Genomic DNA, 26,647 nt, shown 5'->3' with positions numbered 1-26,647 from the left:
ATATCTATCAGTGTATTTTATTAAAGCATTGAAATCCTCTGACCTCTTGACCTTCCCTGTGTCTGTCTGTCCACTGAGATCCTTTGTGGAGTCCATGACATCATCTGAACAGTCCACTGAACACCTGTCAACAAACGGGACATCATCTATATTTGTGACGTGTTTATTTGTTCAATACTGACACATATTTGTTTTTATTTGTCCTCTAGAATATTCCATTAGAAATGAATCAATGAGGTTCAATTGCAGACTGTCAGCTTTTATGACATGTTAAACACCAGCATAAAGAGAAAACATCAGAAGACTCAACAGAAGAAAACAAAGCAACGTTTCAAGTCAATAGAAGAAATAACATTTCAGTGCCAAAGAAACTGAACACATACTGACAATTCAGATAAAAGAGCAAAAGTCTCAGTATCTGTTTGTTCTGCTGTGATTAATACTTAGATATCTGTTAGATGTCTTACTGTAGCTGATAGTTTGAAAGGTTTATTATTGTTGTCTTGTTTTGGTTTGTTTTTTCAGAGCTAATTAAAGTTAGTTTTGTTTTTGATATTCCAGACACATTCAGTGATGAAAGGCAAAAACTCTTAAACGGCTTAGAAAATATTTTCCAAAATAGTTACTGTAAAACATGGAAAGATAATACTCCATCCATCCATCCATCCTCAACCGCTTATCGCGCTTGTCGCGGGGGCAGCAGCTCCAGCAGGGGGCCCCAAACTTCCCTATCCCGAGCCACATTAACCAGCTCTAACTGGGGGACGCCGAGGCGTTCCCAGGCCAGTGTGGACATGTAATCTCTCCACCTGATCCTGGGTCTTCCCCGAGGCCTCCTCCCAGCTGGACATGCCTGAAACACCTCCCTAGTGAAGCGCCCCGGGGACATCCTTACCAGATGCCCAAACCACCTCAACTGACTCCTTTCGACGCAAAGGAGTAGCGGCTCTACTCCGAGCTCCTCACGGATGAATGAGCTCCTCACCCTATCTCTAAAGGAGAAGCCCGCCACCCTTCTGAGGAAGCCCATTTCGGCCGCTTGTACTCGCGACCTAGTTCTTTCGGTCATGACCCAACCTTCATGACCATAGGTGAGGGTAGGAACAAAAATTGACCGGTAGATCGAGAGCTTTGCCTTCCGGCTCAGCTCTCTTTTCGTGACTCAGATACAGCGAGTGCAATACCGCCCCCGCTGCCCCGATTCTCCGGCCAACCTCCCGCTCCATTGTCCCCTCACTCGTGAACAAGACCCCGAGGTACTTGAACTCCTTCACTTGGGGCAAAGATAATACTATACTTCAAAATTGTTTTCATTATTTTCACACGATATTATGAGCATTTACCTGCAAAAGCCATCGCAAAGTTATTTACCCCGGGAAGAGGTCACCTGCGTGAAGTTGGCCCCCCACCCAACGCAAAACTTCGGCAAAATAGTCTCAATCGTTTGTGCTTCGTTTGTGCTGGTTTGTGCTGTAAAAATTTTCGTTTGTGCTGCTTTGGTTTTTTAGATATTAAAAGAATATTTATAGGTCATCCTGAGGTCACTCAGCCCCCCACATGCTCCAAATTCACCCCAAACTGTCTCGTTCGTTTGTGCTTCGTTTGTGGTGGTTTGTGCCGGTAAAAGTTTCGTTTGTGCTGCTTTGGTTTTTAAATATTAGACATTGAATTATAGGCGATGACGTCACCAGCCCCCACATGCTCCAAATTCACCCGAAATAGTCTCAATCGTTTGTGCTTCGTTTGTGCTGGTTTGTGCCGGTAAAAGTTTCGTTTGTGCTGCTTCGGATTTTTAATATTAGACATTGAATTATTGGCGATGACGTCACGCAGCCCCCGACATGCTCCAAATTCACCCGAAATAGTCTCAATCGTTTGTGCTTCGTTTGTGCTGGTTTGTGCCGGTAAAAGTTTCGCTTTGTGCTGCTTCGGATTTTTTAATATTAGACATTGAATTATTGGCGATGACGCCACGCAGCCCCCGACATGCTCCAAATTCACCCCAAATAGTCTCAATCGTTTGTGCTTCGTTTGTGCTGGTTTGTGCCGTTAAAAATTTCGTTTGTGCTGCTTTGGTTTTTTAAATATTAGACATTGAATTATAGGCGATGACGTCACCAGCCCCCATGCTCCAAATTTGCCCCAAATAGTCTCGTTTGTTTGTGCTTCGTTTGTCCTGGTTTGTGCCGGTAAAAGTTTCGTTTGTGCTGCTTTGGTTTTTTAAATATTAGACATTGAATTATAGGCGATGACGTCACCAGCCCCCCCCTCCCCCCCCATGCTCTTAATTCACCCAAAATAGGCTCAATCGTTTGTGCTTCGTTTGTGCCAGTAAGTTTCGTTTTTGCGAATGTCTTTTTTTAACAATACAGTTGAAGTAAGAAGGTAAGATCCAAATGGCAAACCAAATCACATAAATATACGCATTCACTGAACTGTTACCTATCCACTGTTCGTTTTCAACTTGTAACGGACACAGCGGATCACAGGATGTGTGGAATGTAACACAAACTCCAAGGTAACTTGTTTTAACTTGTTACTGTATGTAGTTATGTGAATAACTGTAGTTAATATTAATATTGTCATAATATAGGCACCATAATCTGTTTGCTGTAGCTGTGTGTGTGTGTGTGTGTGTGTGTGTGTGTGTGTGTGTGTGTGTGTGTGTGTGTGTGTGTGTGTGTGTGTGTGTGTGTGTGGTACAGGTCAAAAGTTTGGAAGCATTAAGATTTTTAAATGTTTTTGAAAGAAGTCTCGTAATCTCACCATGGCTGTATTTATTTGATAAAAATACAGTAAGTAATATAGTGAAACAATACACATTAAAATAGCTATTTTCTGTTTTAATATAATTTAAAATGTAATTTTATATCTGTGATGTCAAAGCTGAATTTTCAGCATCATTGCTCCAGTCTTCAATGGTTTGTTTGTTTTTAATTTCATTTTTGTTTTTCTTTTTGTTTTGTCTTTCCTATTTGTAGTCATATGCTCTATTTTATACTATGTGTTGGAATGACAATTGTCATGTTCATTGTTTGTAATTTGACTGGCATAATAAAATAAAAAAAAACTTCAGTGTCACATGATCCTTCAGAAATCATCGTAAAATTTTGATTTTGTGCTCAACTATTATCAATTATTATTGGTGCTCAGTGATTAAGAATGGTTCTTATTTTTTTTATCAATGTTTAAAATGTTTTGCATGCTTAATATTTTTGTGGAAACTGTGATACATTTTTGTGTGGATTCTTTGATGAATAGAAATGTAAAAAGAACAGTATTTATTTGAAATAGAAATCTTTTTAACCATATAAATGTATTTTACTGTCTCTTTTGATCAATTTAATGTGTCCTTGTTGAATAAAAGTATTATTATATATATATATATATACTGTATATATAATTTATATAAAGCAGCACAACTGTTTTCAACTGATAATAATAATAATGAATTTTTCTTGAGCAGCATATTATAATGATTTCTGAAGGATCGTGTGACACTGAAGACTGAAGTAATGATCAGCTCAGCTCAGATCACAGGAATAAATTACAGTTTACTATATATTCAGATAGAAAACAACAAGTTTTACATATTTCACACTTTCACACTGAATCAAATAAATGCAGGCTTGGTGAGCAGAAGAGACTTCTTTCAGAAACATTAAAAAGTCTTAATGTTTTCAAACTTTTGACTAGTACTAATATATATTATATATTTGTGTATGTGTGTAAATGTTAAAACTCATGACTCAATGAATTAAGAAGCCAAAATGATTTTACATTTGAAATGTAATTACTGTGTAGTATCAAACATCCATTAACACAAATAATGTACCACACAGAATAAGACTTGAGAAGCCCGACTTCCAGAAAAGCAGATACTACTTCTCCAAACAGGAGTAGGAAAACAAGGGTGTATGGCATATAACAAAATACTTGTATTTGTGAAATTACATTTAAACAATGCAATCAGTCTTTTGTGTATAATACAGCATATGGGCATATTTTGTGTTTTTCTGATGCTCCTGTCACTCCACTTCTCAGGTTGTCATACATCTCCCTGACACATGGAGACCTCCTGCAGTAGGCCACATAATGTCCAAGAGCATCCTGGGTTAAGCCTCTTTTGAAAGCAATGATTGTCCTTAAAGCAAATCTCTCTCCTTGGAGCATCAGATTGGAGGGAAATTCACACAAAGGAAATTCTGTGGAGTTGCTTCCCAGGTGAGTGTCAATCCACATAAGTTATCCCAGACTGTAACCGTGAGAAACTTTCCCTGCACAGAGCACTTTTCCTGAGGTATCTGTCTTGAATGCAGAGGGACACAGTGACATACTTTGTATTGGCCTGAGGCAGGGGGACTCCAGAAGTGTAAGGCCTTCTTTCACTGCGGCCTGAAGATGAGCCATGCCAGAAGCCTGCAGTACAGCAACAGAAGTACAAACAAATGGAACTTCCTGGGTGACTTGTGTGCTGAGACCACAATACTGTGAGGAGCACTGTTTTGGGAAGGAAACACATGCATGATTTTCAACAGATCCACTTTCAGTCTTTTCCCCTCACAGATGGATCTGCATGGAGCCATTCAGGACAAGGAGAGAGGTATGAATTCCTCTTCCTCTTTTTGGGTGGAACTGCTTGGCCTCTCCAGTTTTTAACAGCGTCTTCATATGTTGGATGGATGTTTGTGACATTTCAGATTTCCCAGAACAGGAAGCATCCATTTCTGGTTTTCCATCTACACTGCAAGTTGTGGTGGGTAGTGGATTAGCTCCTGTGATGACCTCACCTTTTTTTTTTTGCAGAACAAATTTGCATGTTGCAATGAGTCTATCCACCCGAATAGGCAAGTTTTCATGCTTTGAAAACCAATAACAGTCTGGCTTTCAGGTATTTCTTGCACCTTTCTGATATGAGGGGGCTCCAGAACTGTCATTGCCCTCTGCTTTGCTGAGAGCCACAACAGTAATACTGCGTAGTAGCTCTTTTGCATCGTACATGGAATATGACATGAGAAGCTGTGCCATTGACCTCACAAAGAAATCTTTAATGCAATGTGTTGTTTTTCTAGATCAGGATGAGGATAAGGAGTAAAAGCCTTGACCAGAGCTCCGAGCAAAGCCAGAGAAAAGTCACTCACATATTCTTTTGGAGTTGGTGCACCTGCACGTATTCATTCTGGGACACTTGAGCTCTCATCCCCTGCCAGAATGCCCTGATATAAGAATATATGGCCAGACTTGCCATTTGGTCTCTGTAGTTTCCTCACTACTGAGCCAGTTGCATCAAAACTCACAGTGGGGTTAGTAGATGTCTTTGAGAAGGACTTGTACATATACATTTGTGTTTTACTCCAATAGTGACAGAAAAACTTGCCCAGTCCAATGTCTTTAATGTGACCACTGTGCGGTGCAGTGTATTTTAACATCTGCAGTGACACAATGGGATCCTTGTCGCCTCATTCTAAATAATTTCTCTATTGCTTTGCTTTGTGCAGGGTGGCCAAATTAGGCAGATGACTTGGCTCAGGATCTCCAAAATCCATCAGCTTTGTTGCCTCTGATGCCCTCCATACATGGGGTCCCATTCTACCCTCACACAGTTCTTTGGCTATCTGCACACGCAAGTTACCAGAGTAAGCACGCTTGGAACAGCCAGTGTGCAGGGAGTCATCAGTGTTTTTAAATAAACACTTGAGAACCATTGGGATGTTCATTTCAGGAGCTCTGTCACATTTTCTGTGAATGTGGCCACGACACTGTTTACAGTTGCCTCTGATTTCTATGTATTTCTCTGTTTCTGATGGATAGACCTTGGCTCTTTTAAAGGCAAATGTGCAGGGGCATTTCACTTCTTGCAATATATGATTATTTATCACATGTGTCCAGATGCCAGGCTTCAAAATTGTGTATTCCTTTTTGGTGTTTTAGAGAACTTGTTGTTGTATTGAACCATTTCACGCATGAATTCAATCCATTTCTGAAATGGAACTTCAAGATCAAAAGTCCAGAAATCTTTTGGTTTGGGTGAAAGGGACCCTGGCTCAAAATCAGTGTCATCACTACTGCCATTTGTTTCATGATTACATTCATGAGTAAACCCTAAAGCAGTGCAGATGTTGTGTCTATTTAATTTAACAAAAGTGTATAGAAACTTTGCAGTGATCTTGTTTTCTAGCTGCTCTGTCCAGATGCTCTGATTAGGAGTAGATATGTTGCCATTTTGAACTTATGGCCTCTTTTGATGAACACAGGACTGTGAAAATGGAATATCTGTCAACTTCTGGTTTCTCTGCCATAAGCAAAACATAATTACCCACTTAAATAATCCTGACTCAAAAAATGTCATGTTCAGTATAAACTTGTTTTCATTACTGTATTGTCTGAATATAAGGATAATATAGTAATAATAAGGATAAGGATATATGTATCTTATATTAGGACCAATATGGTAATGTTGACCCCTAGGTGCACAATGTATTCAAAAAACTAACATGGGTCACATGTAAAACTGTAATTAGCATGTATTAGTATTAGCAATGAGTATTCTGTTCAATAAACATTGACAATCTTAAGCTATCTTGAATGTTGTACCATTATTCTTAAAGTTAACAAATACTATTGTAACTGGCAATGTTAAAACATTGTACTTACATTGGCTAGACATTTAATTTAGTAACTACTTTTGTAGTTTAATTTATATGGATTTATCTCTAATAACTCTACACTAATTTCCACAAGAGCATCTTGAACAGAAGTGTCACTTGACCCTATAGTGGTGGCAGTGAAGTGTAGCAGATGATACTCCATGTAAATAAATAAAAAGTTTAATCAGGAAACACCAGTGAATGAAGTAAAGATAATTGTTTATTGAACAAATGATGTGATGATTAGTCTTGACAGAAATTCTTCGACAATTCGACTCTAAAAGTGTGTTCACATTGAAGAGATTTGCGTTTTTGTTCTCGTGCCCAGAGCTGACCGAAAGTGAGTGACAGAAAAAGAGTCAGACAGACACCAGATAAATACTGAGCTGCTGCTGTCTGAACACCAATATGTTTTTAATTGATAAGGAGTTGTTGTTGTATTAAAACATCTTCATCCAACATTTTGGCAAGAGATTGAAATGACAAACAAAATGACTATACACAAAACAAGATAGACCTATTTTAGAAATATATAATATAGTAGCCTAATAGTAATCAGAATGACCTAGACTGCTACTACTAACCTACATTAAGTGATCTATTTTATTCTGTCAGTATTGTATTCAATAAATATCAGCATTTATAATTCGCCTGTAATTCAATGTCTAATATTTAAAAAACCAAAGCAGCACAAACGAAACTTTTACCGGCACAAACCAGCACAAACGAAGCACAAACGATTGAGACTATTTCGGGGGAATTTGGAGCATGTGGGGGGCTGAGTGACCTCAGGATGACCTATAAATATTAGTTTAATATCTAAAAAACCAAAGCAGCACAAACGTTTTTTTTTTACAGCACAAACCAGCACAAACGACTGAGACTATTTCGGGTGAATTTGGAGCATGTGGGGGGGCTGGTGACGTCATCGCCTATAATTCAATGTCTAATATTTAAAAAACCGGAGCAGCACAAACGAAACTTTTACCGGCACAAACCAGCACAAACGAAGCACAAACGAACGAGACAGTTTGGGGTGAATTTGGAGCATGTGGGGGGCTGAGTGACCTCACGATGACCTATAAATATTCTTTTAATATCTAAAAACCAAAGCAGCACAAACGAAAATTTTTACAGCACAAACGAAGCACAAACGATTGAGACTATTTTGCCGAAGTTTTGCGTTGGGTGAGGGCCAACTTCACGCAGGTGAAGAGGTCCTCCTTTTTTTTTTTTTGAGTGCAACTTTCGTTTTACCCCTAGTGGTAACAGCTATGATAACGACGTTGTGTGAATTACAGTGTTGTGTATGTCACAGGACATATTACATACTTCTTTCTGAAGCTAGCTTCTGCAAATTAGAAAGTTCCTCTCTGATGATTTTTATCAGCTATAACTAGTAATAAATGCCAAAAACTATTATTATCACTCTTGATCAATTGACATTTGCAACTATATAATACAAATCTTAGTTGAAATGAGTAGACCCTATTTCTTTTCTCAGCTGTAAAATATACGACTGTTCACTCCGCCATCTTGAGACCCTCCCCATCACTGAATGTGACTGAAACATCAAAAACAAAACTAACTTAACCTCGCTGTTTAACAGCAGTTCAGTACTCACCTGTCAAGAACTGTTGATGTTCCTCTTTACTGACTAGAATATCACCTACAAAATACTTCACAATGAATTTATTGATTGTTTCAGACGATTCAGTGGAACAAAAAATCTGTCGCAGTTTTCTCTGTTTCTCTCCTTATGTAATTTCCTTCTCTTCCCAGAAAACAGGGGACGTTCCCCGGACATTGCGAACTTCCACTTTGGCCAACTTTGTAACATTCAAGTCCAGTTTTCGTCCGGGTCAGAGATCGCGACCGTCCCTCAACTGACATTTCCACAACAACACTTGCAAAATCCCTTCGCCCATGTGTTCCCTTCATCATCAGACCACCTTGCAACTCAGAGAAAGGAAATATTAAACTAAAATATAAAACCCATTTTGGATTTAACCATAAGAAATGTGGATATTCCTTAAAACATCCCTTAAATGAACTATGATAATGGATTTTATGCAGAAACCATGTTTTGTTTTGCAGATTGACATTAAGATGGTTTTGTGGTTGCTATGGTTTTACAATAATAGTTACTATGGAACAAAAATTATTTTCCTTCGTATTGATTTAGAAACGATAAAAGCCAATACTGATACATTTATTTGGATTAATATGACAGTGTGTATAAGAGGTTATTTCTTATGCAGAGTCTTTGCATGCTCCCATATATGATGTACTGTGAAATAAATAATTGTCTTCATAGTGTCGTGGAATATCGCGATGAATCTCTCTAAGTTGTAAGAAAACTCTCGGAGTCTTGAGTTCCAGATGCCAAAATTGTAGTTTATTGAACACCAACAAACATGAGACCGGCCAGCTGTCCGTTCTGACTGTCTTAGTCCAAAACCTCCTCTTCTATACAGTTTGTTATCTGGCATTACCTCATTTCTGTGCCCCTTTGTTATTTTTGTAACCAATGGATACTATTTGCCACCATTATCTCACAGAGCCTTTTGATATCTTTTTACTGGTAGAAACTTGGCTTTAGTCTATCTTCAAGGTCCTTAGTCTCATTATTTTGTTACAGCTGGGTGCTCTTTGTGGCCTCTGCAGCAACAACAATTTTAGTAACCTCATATGCTCTCTCCTGGGTCACACAAAGGCCTAGAAACTCATAAGTATTTTGATATCTAAGAATGATTATTATACCATCTAAAAAATGATTATTCTACAATATATTCCCCCCTCTGGGACTATAAGTCCCACATACTAAGTCCCTCAAACCACAGTATAGCCACATAAGCCAGCCAATTTAATACAACCGTAGCCAAACTAGGCTACGCACTAAGTTATCAATACCGTGCTGATGGGGCCACACTCTGCAGGATTGTGAACCAAACCTCTCCCTCCACAATCAGCTAGAAGGAAGTAAAAGATTCCAATCCTCTTATCTATTGTCAATAATGGGGAGCAGAAACAAATCATATTATATGTAATAAGCATGTGCATGCAACTTGAAAGCCTTGCGTTGTATAGAGTACAATTGATTATTCATAAAGAAAAAATATATATAAGATAAGATATATAAGATATACACAATATATTCCTCCCTCAACACGAACTACATCCTTCGTTGCCAGAGGAACTCACAGACAATTCCGGTAGCCTGGAGCGCTATCTGGTGGTGTGTTGGAGCAGACAGCGGGTTTTTAAACCACCAGTTGAGTCTATTTGCTCTTGCAGCCAAGCACTGAGGTGCTCGTCGCTCCTTTCTTCAAATGTCTCCCTCACATGTCTTCTCTTGGCAATTACTTCATAGGTATATTATGCTTGATCATAATCATCAGTAATACTACTTCTATTTGGTTAGATACAGTGTACTAAAGATATACTTCACCAATCATTATAAGTAATAAGTAATTGGTTACATTGATAATAGGGGAATAAAATAAGTCAAAAATAACAAACAAAACACCCTCTTACTCCTTTCTTGAGATGCTACCTATTTTGTTATGTAAAATGAAAGTACAATAGTCTTGCTGTCTCCCTTACTATCAAAAACATGAGAAAAGTGTTCAAAAATAAAATTCCCCTTACATTGTTATTTTCTTGATTGCTTCTCAGTAAATCTCATCAAGTTCATCCAATCCTGGCCCAATGGTATATTGTCTGGTTGCTACACTTGTTTGCGTTGTCATCATTGATACGGCTACCATTTGCTTAGCCTCCGTTCTAGTCATAATTGATCTCAGAATGGGTATAATACAACATAACAATAATGCAAATAGGGTCAGTCCCATAACTACTATTATACCCATTTTCATTAGCCCCAACTTCCATGAACCAAAAAGATCATCAAACCATTGCCCAAACCGCTGATCTCTCCCTATATTAGATTTAACTTCCTTTCTCAGGTCATGCAGTTTCCTCATCGCCTGGGTAAAAGTTCCTTCTGGGGATGTATTATTTGGTATGTATGTATATACAGCAATCTAAATCTAAACCTAATCACATTATTATTAAAAAACATTTCATCATCTAAATGCCATATTACTGCACAATTGCCCTTAAATTGTCCTACATTCGTTTTTCCTTTAGTTTTGTTAAAGCATTCATACTCCAGTTGACGATTTATTTTATATGATAATGTGCTTTCTTTTTTCTCATTATCCTCACGTATTTGTCTAATTTTCTGCCTTCATCTCCCCACCCTATCATCTTATAATATTTATCATATTCCGGATGACCCAAGAATGCTAAACATTCTGCTGGGCAGAACAATGTTCTCCCTGTTTTACCACAATTCTTTGGCATAATACTCAGCGCAATGTTTATAATCATACTGATTTGGGACTACTACAAATTTTTTCAATGGAGTGGGTGAGCACATTACACAGTTTGTCATTTTTGCTTGCTTAGCTGTATATCTGGCCCATTTATACCAGTCATTTTGATTTGAGTGTTCTAATAGTTCCTCTGTTCCTGCTGTCTCTTTGGGTTCCATATCATTTTCTAAATTTATTTGCTTTTTCAGTCTTTCGGTGATTATTTTGACAGGTGGCTTTTGAGGCCGATTCTTCGGTTTGTTCTGCTTAGCCAAATTGCTTAGATTCTTTGCTTTCGGGTTCACCTTTGTTTAGTGATCCAGGCGTTCGCTACTTTCTGATTTCTCGTGCTATGTTATCTAGTCTCTGCTCATTCGGGGGAATAATATTGAAGGTCTGAGATGTCAATTGTAGGAAATTCATCATACCATAGTCGTTGTGACAGTCCTTCACCTGGAGAGTCTGGGCCTTCCTTGACGCCTGTCCGGTAGGCCCTATATAGGAGGCAATACCTGTCCCAAATATGTTAGTAACAGCATCATCAACACTAATACCTCCTTGAGCTTCCATTCTTTCTCCATGTGCCACAGCTCTTCATTGAATGACTGCGCTTGTTGGCCTGCTTCATGTCCTTCAGTTGTTTCTGTATCTGTTTCAGCAGGATGATAACTTTCTTCTTGTCTTTCTCCTTCTTCACCTTCTTGGTTCCGTTCCTCTGTGACATGTCCTTCCGTCTCACTTTCTATGCTTTACTGCTCTACTGCAGGCAAGTCCTTCTGCCTCTTCCTCAGTGTGCTCTTCCCCTATGTTCGCTTTGTCGTTGTCGCAATTGTTTTCCACCTTCTCTCCTTCAGCTGGTCATCCTGTCCTAACTTGCTTCAATGATGGCAACAGCTTGACTATTTCATTTTATATGCATAAAGCACACTGTAATCACCTCATATGGTTACATGTTTTATATTAACTAACAATCATTACTTTCTGCATTCATTTGGTTAATATATTAAATGATTTCCTTATTAGAGTCATTTGCTACACACACATTTGTTGCATCTCATTTCTAGCACTAAATAACACATGGGTCCTCTGCCTCCTCCAGGCAGGAGCCAGGCATAGCCTGACTTTGTTCCAATTAAAAACATTAGATCATCCCTTTAGTATCTATACACAACATTTTTCATGGTCATTCACAGAAAGGGTCATTCACAAAAGGCTATAATTCTCCACAGAGGAGGTAAACTACCACAGGTGTTCCTTATCTTAAAACTCCCTACTCATTCACTTATCACATACATTTCATTTCCTCCTGTTTCCCAATGACTCTCAATGTCTGTATCACATTAATTAATTTTCCCTGCAAGCTAAGCTGTTTTTCATAGTTTCAGACTACATCAGAGTAATTCAGAGTATTAAATCAATAAAAGAATGATCAAATATATAACATATCATTGGAGGAATCAATTTCCTCCCAGTTTGGTCTTTCTGTTGCATTGGGCCATTTACATTGATCAGTAATTCATCTGGTTTTTACATAATTATTTAATCAGTGGTAACACACAATATAATATTATTCCCTCTCACAAATTGTTGTTTCAATTATTATACCAATTGTAGCCAACCCTGCACCCTATTTCTTAATTAATTCCATTTATATTGTTACAAACAAACAAGACAAGCAATCGTAATCTTTAGTCACCACCATGTATCTTTTTCCATTCTTCATTACTTTTACAATGTATATGAGTTCAATTAAAGCATAAGTAAAAGTAATAAATCATCTTCCAGTCTAAATTCATTATCATACAAACATTCCCATGTTTGTTTAATACTTCTATAAAATGTCAAGCACTCCTTTGTCTGCAACGGTTCTCAAAACTTTACCCCCAAAACCAATCTATAAATAATCCTCTACACAGGGTATGATCCCCTGACAACACAGTGACAGAATGCTTAGTATTTAACACTGTGATAAGTTATTTTAGTAAAGTGGTTATTAAAATGCTGTCGGGTTCAGTGGAACTTTTAAATTTTTGAGCAGGTCTCTTCTAGACCTCCCTTTTGATGCTGCTGATCTAAGAGCATTCATCCACTTCCTTAAACCCCTTTCAAACCTTCTTAGTCCGGTCTCCAGGGCGGTGACGCCCCTGCTTTGGTTGCTTAACCTTTTATGCCATTGTCAAGTCTTACCCGTCATTGGGTCGTCACCTCTTGCCACTGGTCTTGATGCTGCTCAGTCCTCAATCCTTAATAATTTGCTATCAGTAAACAGATATTTTCTTTTTCAGGGAGTATCACCAGAGAACCGACACAGCCAATGGAACATCTACAAATGCTTAAATATGGAGACAAGTCAAAACATGGTTAAATTCAAAAAAGCATTATTAAAAATTCATCAATCTATTAAAATTGTCCAAAGTAAAAGTAAATTATGCTAAAATTGAACTCATTTATAGATAATTAATTTCCATTCAGGTTTTATTTCTGCTACTTCAGCAAATGTTACACAAAACTATGTATCATGGTGGGGACTAACATCAGAACAAAGCCTCTCAAGCTTCTAGGAAGCTTAATTAAAAACATCACCTCAATTCAATAATAGTCTCTAGATAGTTTTTGAACCTACATTTATTCTTTCGGATGAATTTTCAACTTGATCTCTTTTCTTTTGTATAAACCCTTATCTTTAGATTGACCTCTTAATATATAAAATCTTTAATCATTGATGAGGAGAGCTGTTTGAACGCCTTCATATCACTCTATCTAACATTAGTGTCAAGGCACATCATTTTACATATAAAAATAAAATCAAACCAAAATAAAATTAAATAAAACACTTACGAATATTTCTTCAAATTCTGCTCTTGTGTTTCTGTTTCAAGCAGACACTTATCAATTTTAGACTGAGAGTGAGGAGTGGGGCATTACACTGTTTCACAATAATACATTTAATTTATTCTTCAACAGTAAAAATAGTGATATTTATAATAACTGATTATATTAACTGCTTTCAAACTTTCTCATCTCACACCATTTAAAAACAAAAACTACTCTCATCAAAAACTACTCTCATCTTACTTTCTTCTGTCCAATCAAACAACATACAAATAACCTTTCTAATCTTTAATAAAACAGAACACAATGTCTTTTTCGACATTCTCTATATAATCAATACAACTTATGTTTAGCCTTCTGTTCATGCAGAGCTTTACATTTACAACACCTATCTTATTATTAATATATTATAATCCCTATTTTATTATTAAGTAATTTATTATTACTACTGTCTCCATTTCTTACACTTTCTCAGGTGAAGGAACTTCCATTCTATCTAATAAAATAATATAAATCAAGTTTTTAAACTAACAGAAAAGTAAAAGATTAAACATAATAAAGTCTTAAAGACAAACATATCTCTTTTCTTGTGTTTTGAAATAATTGCTCAGTAAGATACACTACGTACTTTTAATTTCTCATGACTCTTACATTATTTATTTATTTATTTATTTATTTATTTGTTTATTTTTATCCAAATGTTTCATCATCTTTTAACAGTTATCACTATTATACCTCTAAAATTTCACTTTCATGTATTAACTATGGCAAACTAAAATAGTAGTAATAGAAATAGAAACTCAATCAGCACTTTATAGCACACACTAACCTCCTTTTTTTTTCTTTTCTTTATTATGAGGGTACTCTCTGGAAAATTTGGGGGAGTAACCAATCCAATAGGTAACTCTATAACTTTGCCACATGTTTGTAATATTTACTCTTCAAATCAATAAATCAGTGGTTAGCTGCTGGATTTAAATTTAGACCCTCAAAACAATTTAGACACGGGCATTAAATCCCATTGATGGCATTCTGGAAAATCATAAAGTGATCGTATAAGACTGAAATCAACTTTTCCAGAGAAATTTGAATCCACATTATAAATGGCAAATCAATAATGATTACCAGCAGCAATGAGCGCAGGAGGATATATCAGATCAATCACATCATTTTCAGTCTTCTTTGTGTCCTGATTTCCTCCTGCAGCATTAGTAACTTCTATAAAATCATCTTTCTCAGCCGTCTGCAATGGTGAGAAACTAGTTCCAGAATGAGTTAGTGAAACAACATACACATAATTATGACAAAAGAAACACAGAATAGACACATAAATATGAACTTATTAACATTCATATATGAGGAAGTTATGATGTTCAATTTAATCTTAACCTTTCTCCATGGGCTTCACCTGCCCCCAAGACCAATGTTTAAATGATCCAAATCATTCTTAAATTTATTTTCCTTTAGTCTCAAATGCAGCTCCTCAGTGTGCCCATGATCAACCAAGACCTATTCTGTGTATACCAAACAAAAAATAAATCAAATAAAAATAAAATATCTATCTATCTGCTATCTGTCTTTTTCTAAAGTCGGGGCCCCTTTCTGTCTGTCTGAAGACATCAAGAGAGGCCTGTTTCCCCTCAAAGTCATCCTCAATGCCTTCATCAGACAGTCCCTAACAAAAATAAAAAATCTCTGCCTATCTTTTGTTGGTTGATCAAGTTTACACCGACAACGCCGCACTCACATTTAAATTGTTCTCCAGACATTTTTAAAATCATAGAAATATCAAAAACAACTTTCTTATGTTTAATTTAATAATGTTAAAATAGTATTCTCTCATAAACTGGACCAGACAGAACATAAAATGGACACATGAATGTGAAGTTTTCACATTTAAGGTTTAACTTAATAAGATACAAAATATAATTTTCTTATTATTTATTTTATCATCATATCATTGGTCCTCTTTTGCCATTTGCTTTAATATAACAACACTTATCATATATACAACCTTGGTTTAAAATCCAATAACTTATTTGACTTTAGTTTAACGCAATACACTCGACTCAAAGCTTTATTGTTTGTCCAGATAATGTGATTTCCCAAATACAATTCAATCGCTTTAAAGTGATCACTTTTTTATAATCTAAATATTCTTACTCGTCACTTTGATATAAAAGGAGTTATGATCTGACACATGTCCATTCAACAGCTGCTCCCTCTCAGTTTAGATAATCTTATATCAGGCTTCATTCATGGCATGAAAAGAACAGCCCAATAATAAACATTGTCCAGTCCACTAAGAGTTAACTTTTTGATTTCATGCACATTTTTGTTTTACAGCTATTTGTTTGTTTATACTGTATTATATTTATCCTTATACATACACACACACACACACACTTACACAGACATACACATATATTTTTTATCATTGGTTTTCATTCTACAATCAGAATATTTATTAAGTGCCCTCTTTGTTTTTAATCATCAGATCTCTTCTGCCTCTTATATTGATGAAAATAGTCTAAATAGATTTTCTTTTATGTAAATTTCATACATACTCCTCATTAGTTATGCAGCAAAAGATCAACCTCTCTATCTGGATTGATATTTATTGGGCTCATATAACATACACTTCCATACGCAATCACACTTCAGACATACTTCCCATACTTTCAAACACAGATACTCTCACAAACACAGAAACTTTCACACTTTTTACAAACACAAGGCCTTTATACATACAGAGCTCTCAAACAATACTATACTAAAACAAACCTATTACTTCTGCCCCTCCTTTTGCTCTCCTCTTTTTATCCCCTTTATTTCCATAAAAAAACACTCATTATTTACAGTGGTTGATCGCTATATCTGTTAATTATTTTTATATTAAAACTCATGTACTTCCACCCACAGCTGTCACACCCATTTTGGGTCTCTGTTCAAGACAATTTCTACATTGGTGCTAATTCTCCTTTACTCTCCCTTTTAAATATCACCTTAACATTTTTGACTGTATTTAATTTGTTCATAACTCCAGAAATGATCACTCATTCCCTGTGTTTCTATTATTCATCTTTTTAATTCTATATCTTTTCTCCTCTCAGTTAGTCTCCTCTCAAATTCAGTAACAGCTTATTTCCACATTATGATTTCTGTTTCATGAGGAAAACTGAGACAAGGAAAAAAAAAAGTATTGTTCTGTTTCTCTGTGCGTGCTCAAAGCCCTCCCTTTACAGCTCCCTATTCTCACTCTAGCAGCCCCTCCCTTCTCTCTTCCCCAGCACTCAGTCTCCAGCGTACTGTAAGAGAGAGAGAATGAAAAAATCAACAACTGTGCTCATTTATCCGAGTCTTATCAACTATACTTCTGGATAACATCCAACTAAATAAACTAAATATTTATTACTACTAATACTTATTTATATATTTATTATACTTATTTTGATTTCTTATCTCTTCCCCTTATATTTATTTATTATCTTTTATTTCTTTCTTTTTACTCTTTTTGTTATCCTCTTTATTTTCCTAACTTATATTTTCTCTTATTCTTTTATTTTATTATTTGCTTATGTTCCTTCTTTTATTGCTTATATGGTTTCACTTTATTTCTTCTCAAAACCAACTATTTGTTTATTCATGGTTTATGTTTGTTAGTATAATCTTATTTTGTGAATTACAAAACTTTTCTTAAAACATGGTTATACCTCACATACTACTTATACATACATCTTGGGTACAAAGTCTAAACTGGATAACATGATTATACATTACTTATTTCTTATACATACAGCATGGTCACAAGTGTTTAAACTAATGCATTCATTTTTCTAATTATTTGCTTTATCATGCATTATACTTTCATTTTTGATTACATATTTATTTCAACATGAGCAATACATTGCTTTCAAATAAGTAATGCATCATTATCTATGTCTATATTAGCAATACACACTTAAGTTTTGCATTCTGCTTTATATCATGCATATCTATGTTTCCCTATCCAAGTCTGCCCTCTTAAAACAACGTTTCCCAATAATGTGCCACTTCAGATTTCAAGTAAGGAATATTCGCCTCCTTGACTGACACTTTCAAATGTCCCCTGTATATATCTATCTCATCTCTATGGCCTGTTTTACAGAGTGTAGTTATGTGATCCACAAATAATTTAGGATCTATGTTCCTAACCGCAACATCCAACCAGTTAACAAATGGCCACTCCTGTTCTATTTCTCCTAAATTCACCACTTCAGTTAAGGTTCTCATTAACTCCTTCTTTTTTGCAGTTAATTTTCTCTTCTGCCCTGCGTAATCTATGTACTCTGATTCTTTCGAAAAATGATCGCTGATTCCCTTTGACTTTATCAGCGCTCTTTCCAATTCTCTCTCCCACTCTTCAGATCTGCATTGATCTCCAACTTTACAAAACTCGCTTGTCTCTGCATTTTTCTCTAGTCTTGTTCACTGTAATGGAAAACTTTTTGCCTTTTCTTTATCTTTTTCCCCAATTATTCTATTTTTTCTCTTCTGAATCTCCCCTTCCCCTCACTCACAGAGCTGTCCGTTCAGCTGACCAGTGAGCGAGAGCAAGGCAGGGAGATATCAGAGAAGCCGGTGCCATTTTGCGTCTTTATACTTTTTCAACAATTGTTTTATTCAATTCACTGTTTCAATTAGTTTTCCACTTTTGCTCTCATTTAGCATTTCCTGCTTCGTGCACCTGATTCTCTGTATTATTCTGCCTCTGCACACAATACATCATCAACACTGTAATCATGCATTTGAATAAACACAAAAACAGCGCATTTAGTACCGTAAGCACACATGCACCAACAACTTAGTTAGTCATGCACATTATTCATTATCTCAAACATGCACACATAGTTCAACAATTCCCCGTTTTCTACACAGTCCGGGTTCCGTCAAACACTGCAATAAATAACTAAATCTAACACCTGGAGGAATTTTACGCGAATTTCACTTCTCCACCCGTGTTAGGATTTTCACCTGTACAGGATTTTCAGCCACTCTTCTGGCAAAACCTTGAATAAATGCACCTAACCGGGAATTTTCACGCGCGTCGCTTCTCGACTCACCCCCAGGCTTTTTCTACCTTCTTCAAATAAACTTTCTTAAACTCTTTAAACAATCCCACCCCCCTATTTTTGAAATCTGGAACTCGCCTCTATTTTAGCCAATTAGTTCAAATTATTCTATGTCCGGACTGGCAAAAGTCTTAGGGAAGCCACTTACCGGGACTCGCTACCACAGATCACACAAAAACACCTTAAGCAAAGATGCTTACCTCAGTTTCTGGCGCCGGTGTTTCTGTGCGATTCGTGCAAGCCGTCCCACCAGCGACCTCTGCCCCCTTGACCTCAATGCCAGCCCCACGAATTGGGCGCCAAAGATATGTCGTGGAATATCGCGATGAATCTCTCTAAGTTGTAAGAAAACTCTCGGAGTCTTGAGTTCCAGATGCCAAAATTGTAGTTTATTGAACACCAACAAACATGAGACCGGCCAGCTGTCCGTTCTGACTGTCTTAGTCCAAAACCTCCTCTTCTATACAGTTTGTTATCTGGCATTAACTCATTTCTGTGCCCCTTTGTTATTTTTGTAACCAATGGATACTATTTGCCACCATTATCTCACAGAGCCTTTTGATATCTTTTTACTGGTAGAAACTTGGCTTTAGTCTATCTTCAAGGTCCTTAGTCTCATTATTTTGTTACAGCTGGGTGCTCTTTGTGGCCTCTGCAGCATCAACAATTTTAGTAACCTCATATGCTCTCTCCTGGGTCACACAAAGGCCTAGAAACTCATAAGTATTTTGATATCTAAGAATGATTATTATACCATCTAAAAAATGATTATTCTACAATAATAGCAAATATCCACACAAGCACATTAAATCAATGAAAAACAAACTTGAACGTACGACTACAGCCCAAACGAAAACTTCTAAGACTTTTATTATTGCCAAGGGTTCAAAATGCAAGCAAACAGTAATGTAGAATGAGAGTTGCTGAATCAGATGCAAGCAATGACAGTAAATGCAGGAGAGGCCACACAGGATGGAAACGAGTCCAATGCTGAAATTGAAAAGACAAATGAAAAAGATACAGTTAAGACATCCTCATGTAAACTCGGACTGCATCACATTCTACACCATCATTTAAACTGGCAAACTGTTGCTCAGGCTGCAACATAAGGTCAATTATTATTTTTCTCTCAAAATAATAATAATTATAAAGAATAACAGTTTCATGCAGAATATTGGATGGAAATATAATATTCTGAATTATAAATATCTGTAAACCCAAATATTTCTTATTTTCTCAAATAAGTTTCTCACCTGTAAAAGTACAAGCTTGACAAAATGTATAAATGACACTATAGATATGGACATACTACAAACATGTAACCAAATATCATCACTACAGACACTACATCACTATCATCACTTGTCTTCACAGAAAAGGGTTGAAATGTTTATGACCCGGTGACACACCAAAAATACTGTTGTGAACGCACCCTTAAAGAACAGGGCCATATGTATAAACTCTAAGAATGACAGAATTTTACTCATATTTCTAGATTTAAGAATAAGTGTGATTCATAAAGGTTCATATGTGTTAAGACTCTCAGCTCCTTAATTATTAAGAGAGGATCATGTTTGGGGTTGTCGGGGGGATAATAGCGTTAAAACAATGTTATGAATGCAAACTTTAATAGAGTGAAAAAGACACTATCAGCATCACATAAACATATAAATTAATAAATTGGTTTCACTCTTCCCACATGTTAAATTTGCTCCTACATTCTTTTGAATGTTCAGTGAATAAAATATTAGATGCCATGAGTGTAACTTCTACCATCAATTTCACATTTGAATGGCCATGAAATATGAAGCAATGTGATAACATGAAATTAAAAATGACATTATATGGTCATGAAATATGAAGCAATGTGATAACATGAAATTAAAAATGGCATTATATGGTCATGAAATATGAAGCGACGTGAGAACATGAAATTAAAAATGACATTATATGATCATGGCATAAAATGGGCATTGTTTGGTATTGCTTCAGGCCAGAACAGCTGACATGTGCTGCTATTGTCAAGTAACTGTTTTTAGACTGATTTCTAATTCAGAATATTATATTCCCATCCAATATTCTGTATGAAACTGTTATTCTTTATTATTATTATATTGATAAAAATAAAATAAATCAGCTTATGCTGCAGTGAGCAACAGTTTGCCAGTTTAAATGATGGTAGAATGTGATTTGCGTGTCTGAGAGTTGCTGCAAGACTTTTATAATCAACCAATTGTGTGTGAGGAGTTACAGAGCGAGGTTATTTTACAAAATAGTATTACTGTAAAACATGGAAAGCTAATAATATTCTTCAAGCTTGTTTTCATTATTTTGAGTTACACCGGAAGAGGTTTTGTGTAATAACTTGGTGTGTGAACTGCATGTGCAATATAAACATTATTTTTGTTATAGTTTTTTGTTGAAGGCGATAAAGACACGAAACCAACATCATTCAATAGAAAATGTTAGTTAATTTCTCAAATAGGAAAACGTGAAAGTAGCGCACTGTCCTCCTCTAGTGATGATGATTTAGTGTTTATATCTCTAACAAAAACATTTCATATTACAAAAATAAGGTTTAACTCACATTTCTCCATCTTTCGCTTCACAAGTATAAGAGTGACTTCACGTGAGTGGATGTTCCTCTCTGAATTATATTTATTACACCTCATTATGACATGCTCAACATGTTCAGCAACATTACAAACATCACATTTATCTGATTTACACTTTGCCATTAAATAAAGGATTTGAATCCAGTATGTCCGAGTCTTAATCTTGAAAGAATCACTTCTTCTCTTCTGCATTTTCCTTTGAGAGTCTTCAGCTTAATTGATTTCTGTTTGCTATCTGTGTCCCACTTCTTGTGCTACGATTCCCTCACTGCCGTTCTTCCATTTGGCCTCATCTTTTCCAAACTTTCATTATTTCATTGTCCTTTAATTTCAACTCTCTCTTTGCATCCCATCTGCTATCTCATCACCCTCCACACCAACATCAGCAGCAACCCAACACAACTGTACATTAATTACAACTCTTTGTATTCTCAGCATTATCATAAATATCTCCATCAATAAATCATCTCTTATTGTTTCTTTTGAATTGAAACTATTAAGAGCTGCAATAGAGTCAGAACAAATGAAACTCTCTCAGGCCTTCTTCTATCCATTGAACACTAATATTATAGCTGCTATTTCTGCTGTAAATACAGAGAATCTGTCATTCATTATTTTGTATATGACTACATCAAACTCAGGTATGCACACTCTGGATCTTTAGATCATCAGTAAATATTGGCATATAGTTATAATAATTCCTCTTTACATAATCTTGAATCAAATATCCAGTGTTATCTGCATTCCTGTCAGTCCATTCTCTCTTCTGATCTATGAGTCCACATTGGAAATCTCCATGGAGGAACATCACACAGTGTTTGTTCATACTCTAACTTATTTAAACCATATTATTTCTGTATTTATACTCCAATCAAATCCTTTACATTTTCGTTGTTGGGTCACCTGTCAAGGAGTCTGAAAAGAGACAAACATTTAAAGGTGCAGCAGGTGTTTCATGCTCTTAAAGGGATAGTTGAGCCAAAATTACAAATCTCTCATCATTTGCTCATTTCAGTGTCAGACCCAAGATCTCAACAAAACTGCAAAGTCTTTGTGACGGATGACTTTGTTTTCTCTGCACAATAATCTGAGATAGGAGAAATTATTTTAACATCAAAGTAATTACACACTTGTGCTTTAAACAAAGTTCATGAAAATATCATTTTTATTTTGTCTTTAAAGTGGAAATGTCACTGAACATGTTCATTTTAGGACAGCAGATTAGGAATGTGGAAATGAAGCCTGTGAAACTCTGAGGCTTTACTTGGATTGTTCCGGGAAAAGATTCAAATCTTCCAGAGTGTAAAAACAGTGTCATCTGCTGGTTAGTACGAAATAAACAGCAAAAAACCTGATGCTGAAGCACCAATCATACACCTCACTGATGTAGTTTCAATGTTACATGCACAAATAAAAGCCTAACAAATGTGTGTGTGTGTGTGTGTTGATTTTACCCATTAAAGCATCGCAATAAATGCCAATATGAACCTATATAATTCAATATTATGTAATACTGTAGAATAATGTATAGAAATATTGCTAACAGATCAGAATATGGCAAGTATTTGGGCTGCAATTATTATTATTCTCCATATACTTGTATGACAGGGTATTAGCTTCGATCTGATCAGTATCTTATAAACAGCTCATGCAGTTCAGCGATTATTTAAATGATTTATTCTCTGTGCAATCAATGTGTGAATTATAATAAAAGATCAGAAATGAATTTACCTGCAACTTTATGCACCGTTGCCTCGTACAAAGGCCATCCGCCTTTAGATTCTTCAATCCACCTCTCCACCAATTAAATATACAGATCTGTCATCAAGTCCGTCTAAGAAATCATTCATATTGAATGTTTTATGTGTGATGTTGGAACAATGCTCCAACTTTCATTATCCGTTTCTTCTTTCCACTCGACAAGGGCGAACATTCTTCATCCGTTGGTCTCTATCCTGAATGCGCGTAATTTGGCGGTCTTTTGATTGCGTTTGAATTTTGGCGCGCATAATAAAGATAGGCATTAGCCAGTGACGTAACGTATTGGGGTGGAACGCGTGCTAAATGCATGGCCTGAAATGCAGACTGAAAGTGTTTCTATCATTCTGTATTATAAAAACTATTTAATCTGTAAGAATTAATCATACTATGTTCATTATGTAAGTCTTGGTTTAGGTCACAGTAATGTCAAATAAATAAATATTTGAACCCTACAAAATGATGAAATAATGATTTTGATGAAAATGAGTTTGGTCTTTATTTTCATTACATATGTTTATACAACGAAATTCTGTGGAAGCAATCCAATGTACAGCACATAACAAATACTTTAAAATGCGTTACATTACAATCCATTAAAAATCATTATTGCACAGATTATGTTATTACATTAACCCCTGCAGTTACAGCATTATCTACATACATGTAATATATGTATATTATGTGTGTGTTTGTGATACGTGTATGTGTGTACATGTGTGTGAGGGAAGCTGGATTGATAGAAGTAGCTATGGCTTCTGCAGCCTGTCCACAGCTCTGGCGGGAAAAGCTGTTCCGTAACCGATTAATCTGTGTTCCTGGGGAGCGGAGGGTGACAAAAAGGGGTTTGCAGGATGTGAGTGATCCTGCTGGATGTTTGTGGCCCATGTGAGAACACGTCTGAATAGATGTCACACAGATTTGAGAGGGGTGCTGACAATACTTTCATCTTCACAACCCTCTGCATATACAGTTTTGTGTGCAGCAGTGCAGCCGAATACCACACAGCAATAAGTCATGATGCTTTTGTGCAGCGGTATAGAAGCTGATCAGCAGTCTGGGGTTGTGTCTGATACAAGTATAGCAACTGTAGACATTATTGTGATACTGTATTACACAATAGAAAGTGATTTGTAAAGGCCCACTGCATCATTTGGCTTCCCGATATTATGGGGTTATGTATTACCATAAACCTCTATATGACTCGAACACAAATGTTTGTACATGCCTTTGGAACAGCACAGATGTGATTATATTATGACTTTTCTTCATTATTATGAAGTAACTGTTTCATTTGTTTTCATGTCTGACATCAGTGACGTCAGTTTTTGCAGCTCTGCCAAGTTTTGTTGAAAGCACCAAAGTTTATTTTATTTTAATGCCAGTGGAGAACCCAGAAATGTGTTTAAATTATATTTGAGGTCTCCAGATATTTATTGGGGGTATTTTTGTGTTTGGAGACATATATTAACTGTGTATTATTCTGTGTGCATCTGCATATGTAGTGCATGTATTAATGTGTATGTATGTATTTTCTTACATATAGAAATTGATGATATTGATATATGGTTATTGATGATATGAAAAAAATAAAATAATAAAGTTTGCAAATAGAATTTGTGAAGTATTTGTTTTGTTTTTATGAGCCAGTTAAGATAAGGTAAAATACTCATTAAACATTGTGCTAATTCTAAAATGGGATAGAAATGAAATGAAATGTGGATTGTGTAGACTTGATAAAAGTTCAAACTGTTCAAATAAGAAAAACAAGGAATGAATTAAGGAAACCATAAGCATGTAAAAGGTATTGTTTAAATACATTTGCATAAATAAATTAAACATATTGGTGAAATATATGGTCATAACATACAATATTATATAAATAATAATCATATACATCGTATTAATATATGTCAATATACTCATTTAACACGGACAATTTCTATATGTTATAAACTTGTATCAACATATATCTGGAGATATGTATATATGTGATATATTGTCTTATATTTAGCATATATGACGCGTCACTTGCGATATAGGGACATATATGTCATATATTACATTTATGAAATATGAAGACGGAACTTCATTGAGTGAAATGGAAACATTTGAGACGCGTCTGCTGCGACTGTATTGAAGCATTTCTCCACGAGAAAACATGATCGAGATGTTTCTGTAACAGTATCATGAATCATCTTCAGTGGATTATTTACTCACAACTGGACAGAGAGATGATCTCCATTATTATTATTATACTGTTTTACTCAGTATGTGCACTCCAAATCAAGTGTGGTAAGAAACCTTTTGTGTGTGTGTGTTAATAATACTGAACAGAGACAGCTCGAAAGATTTCAAGCTGTAAATGAATGTACACAAGTAAATATATACACCAGCTAGTGTGATTTCAGCACACAATTCTTGCTTTGTCATTTCAACTTGAACTATAAATCTTTGTAGTACAAATGGAAATGATGTCTCATGTTCTTCAGTTGATATCATCCTCCTCTCTGTAATTCATCGTTTTAACTTTACAACTCTTTATTTTATAATGCAAATATCTTCATAAATTGAACAGTTAGAGGAGTGAGATCACTCTCATCATGATCAGTCTGATTTTCATTTATTCACAGCAGTTTATTTTCTCTGTCAAATCTAGTTCAAGTTTTGGTGCTTTTAGTCTATATTTATTCCCTTTAATGTCATCAATGTGCTGATGTACTTCCAAATGCTGACAACATTAATTTCAGAAGAAATGATCATTTAAAATCAAAGTGAGTTACAATAATCGAGTCGAGACGTGATAAAAGCATGGATAGTCCTCTCAAAGTTCTTAAAAGACAGGAAGGTCTTCGCCTTTGCTCGCGATCTTAGATGGGAAAGATGGATTTGACCACAGAGCTGACTTGTTTGTCAAATTTCAGGGCACTATCTGTATTGTTCAGTAGACAACAAATAAAGAGAAAAGGATTACTGGTACTGGTGTCATTATTCCACGAGGAACACACATCATATACAAATTACCAGCAAATGCACCTTTATACAATCCATTACTGCCACCTGCTGGACTAACTCATCACCCATTACTAATAGACACTCATTACACTATCCACATAGACTGCCATGTTTTTTACATATTGAGATAGAAGCCTAAAATCAATGTTAGAAGTTTGTTCGGACTCAGAAGGGCCAAATACTATGAACTCAGTCTTACTTTCATTTAAATTTAGAAAGTTTAAGCCAATCCTTTAGATCAGACAGACAGGCCTTTAGATCAGACAGACAGGCCTTTAGATCAGACAGAC

The 26,647-nt window shown here is 35.9% G+C and overlaps 3 protein-coding genes across 3 annotated transcripts in view; 1 reads left to right on the top strand and 2 right to left on the bottom strand.

The window, feature by feature from the left end:
- Window positions 1-26,647, bottom strand: part of LOC127650479 (uncharacterized) — a 1,198,408-nt gene that overhangs the window by 392,532 nt on the left and 779,229 nt on the right.
- The window catches only part of LOC127650380 (NACHT, LRR and PYD domains-containing protein 3-like), a 1,539,373-nt gene that overhangs the window by 1,003,824 nt on the left and 508,902 nt on the right, over window positions 1-26,647 (top strand). The gene's annotated exons all lie outside the window — the stretch shown is intronic.
- Window positions 25,254-26,647, bottom strand: part of LOC127650446 (stonustoxin subunit beta-like) — a 23,348-nt gene continuing 21,954 nt past the window's right edge. The window contains exon 4 of the mRNA XM_052135889.1: window positions 25,254-26,647. This exon is cut by the window's right edge and continues 2,233 nt beyond it. The gene's annotated coding sequence lies outside the window, so the exon portion shown is untranslated.

Source organism: Xyrauchen texanus, chromosome 10 (genome assembly GCF_025860055.1).
Source record: "Xyrauchen texanus isolate HMW12.3.18 chromosome 10, RBS_HiC_50CHRs, whole genome shotgun sequence".
In the NCBI taxonomy this organism is placed as follows: domain Eukaryota; kingdom Metazoa; phylum Chordata; class Actinopteri; order Cypriniformes; family Catostomidae; genus Xyrauchen; species Xyrauchen texanus.
The sequence above is the reverse complement of the archived record's forward strand: the minus strand, read 5'-3'. Positions and strand labels throughout refer to the sequence as shown.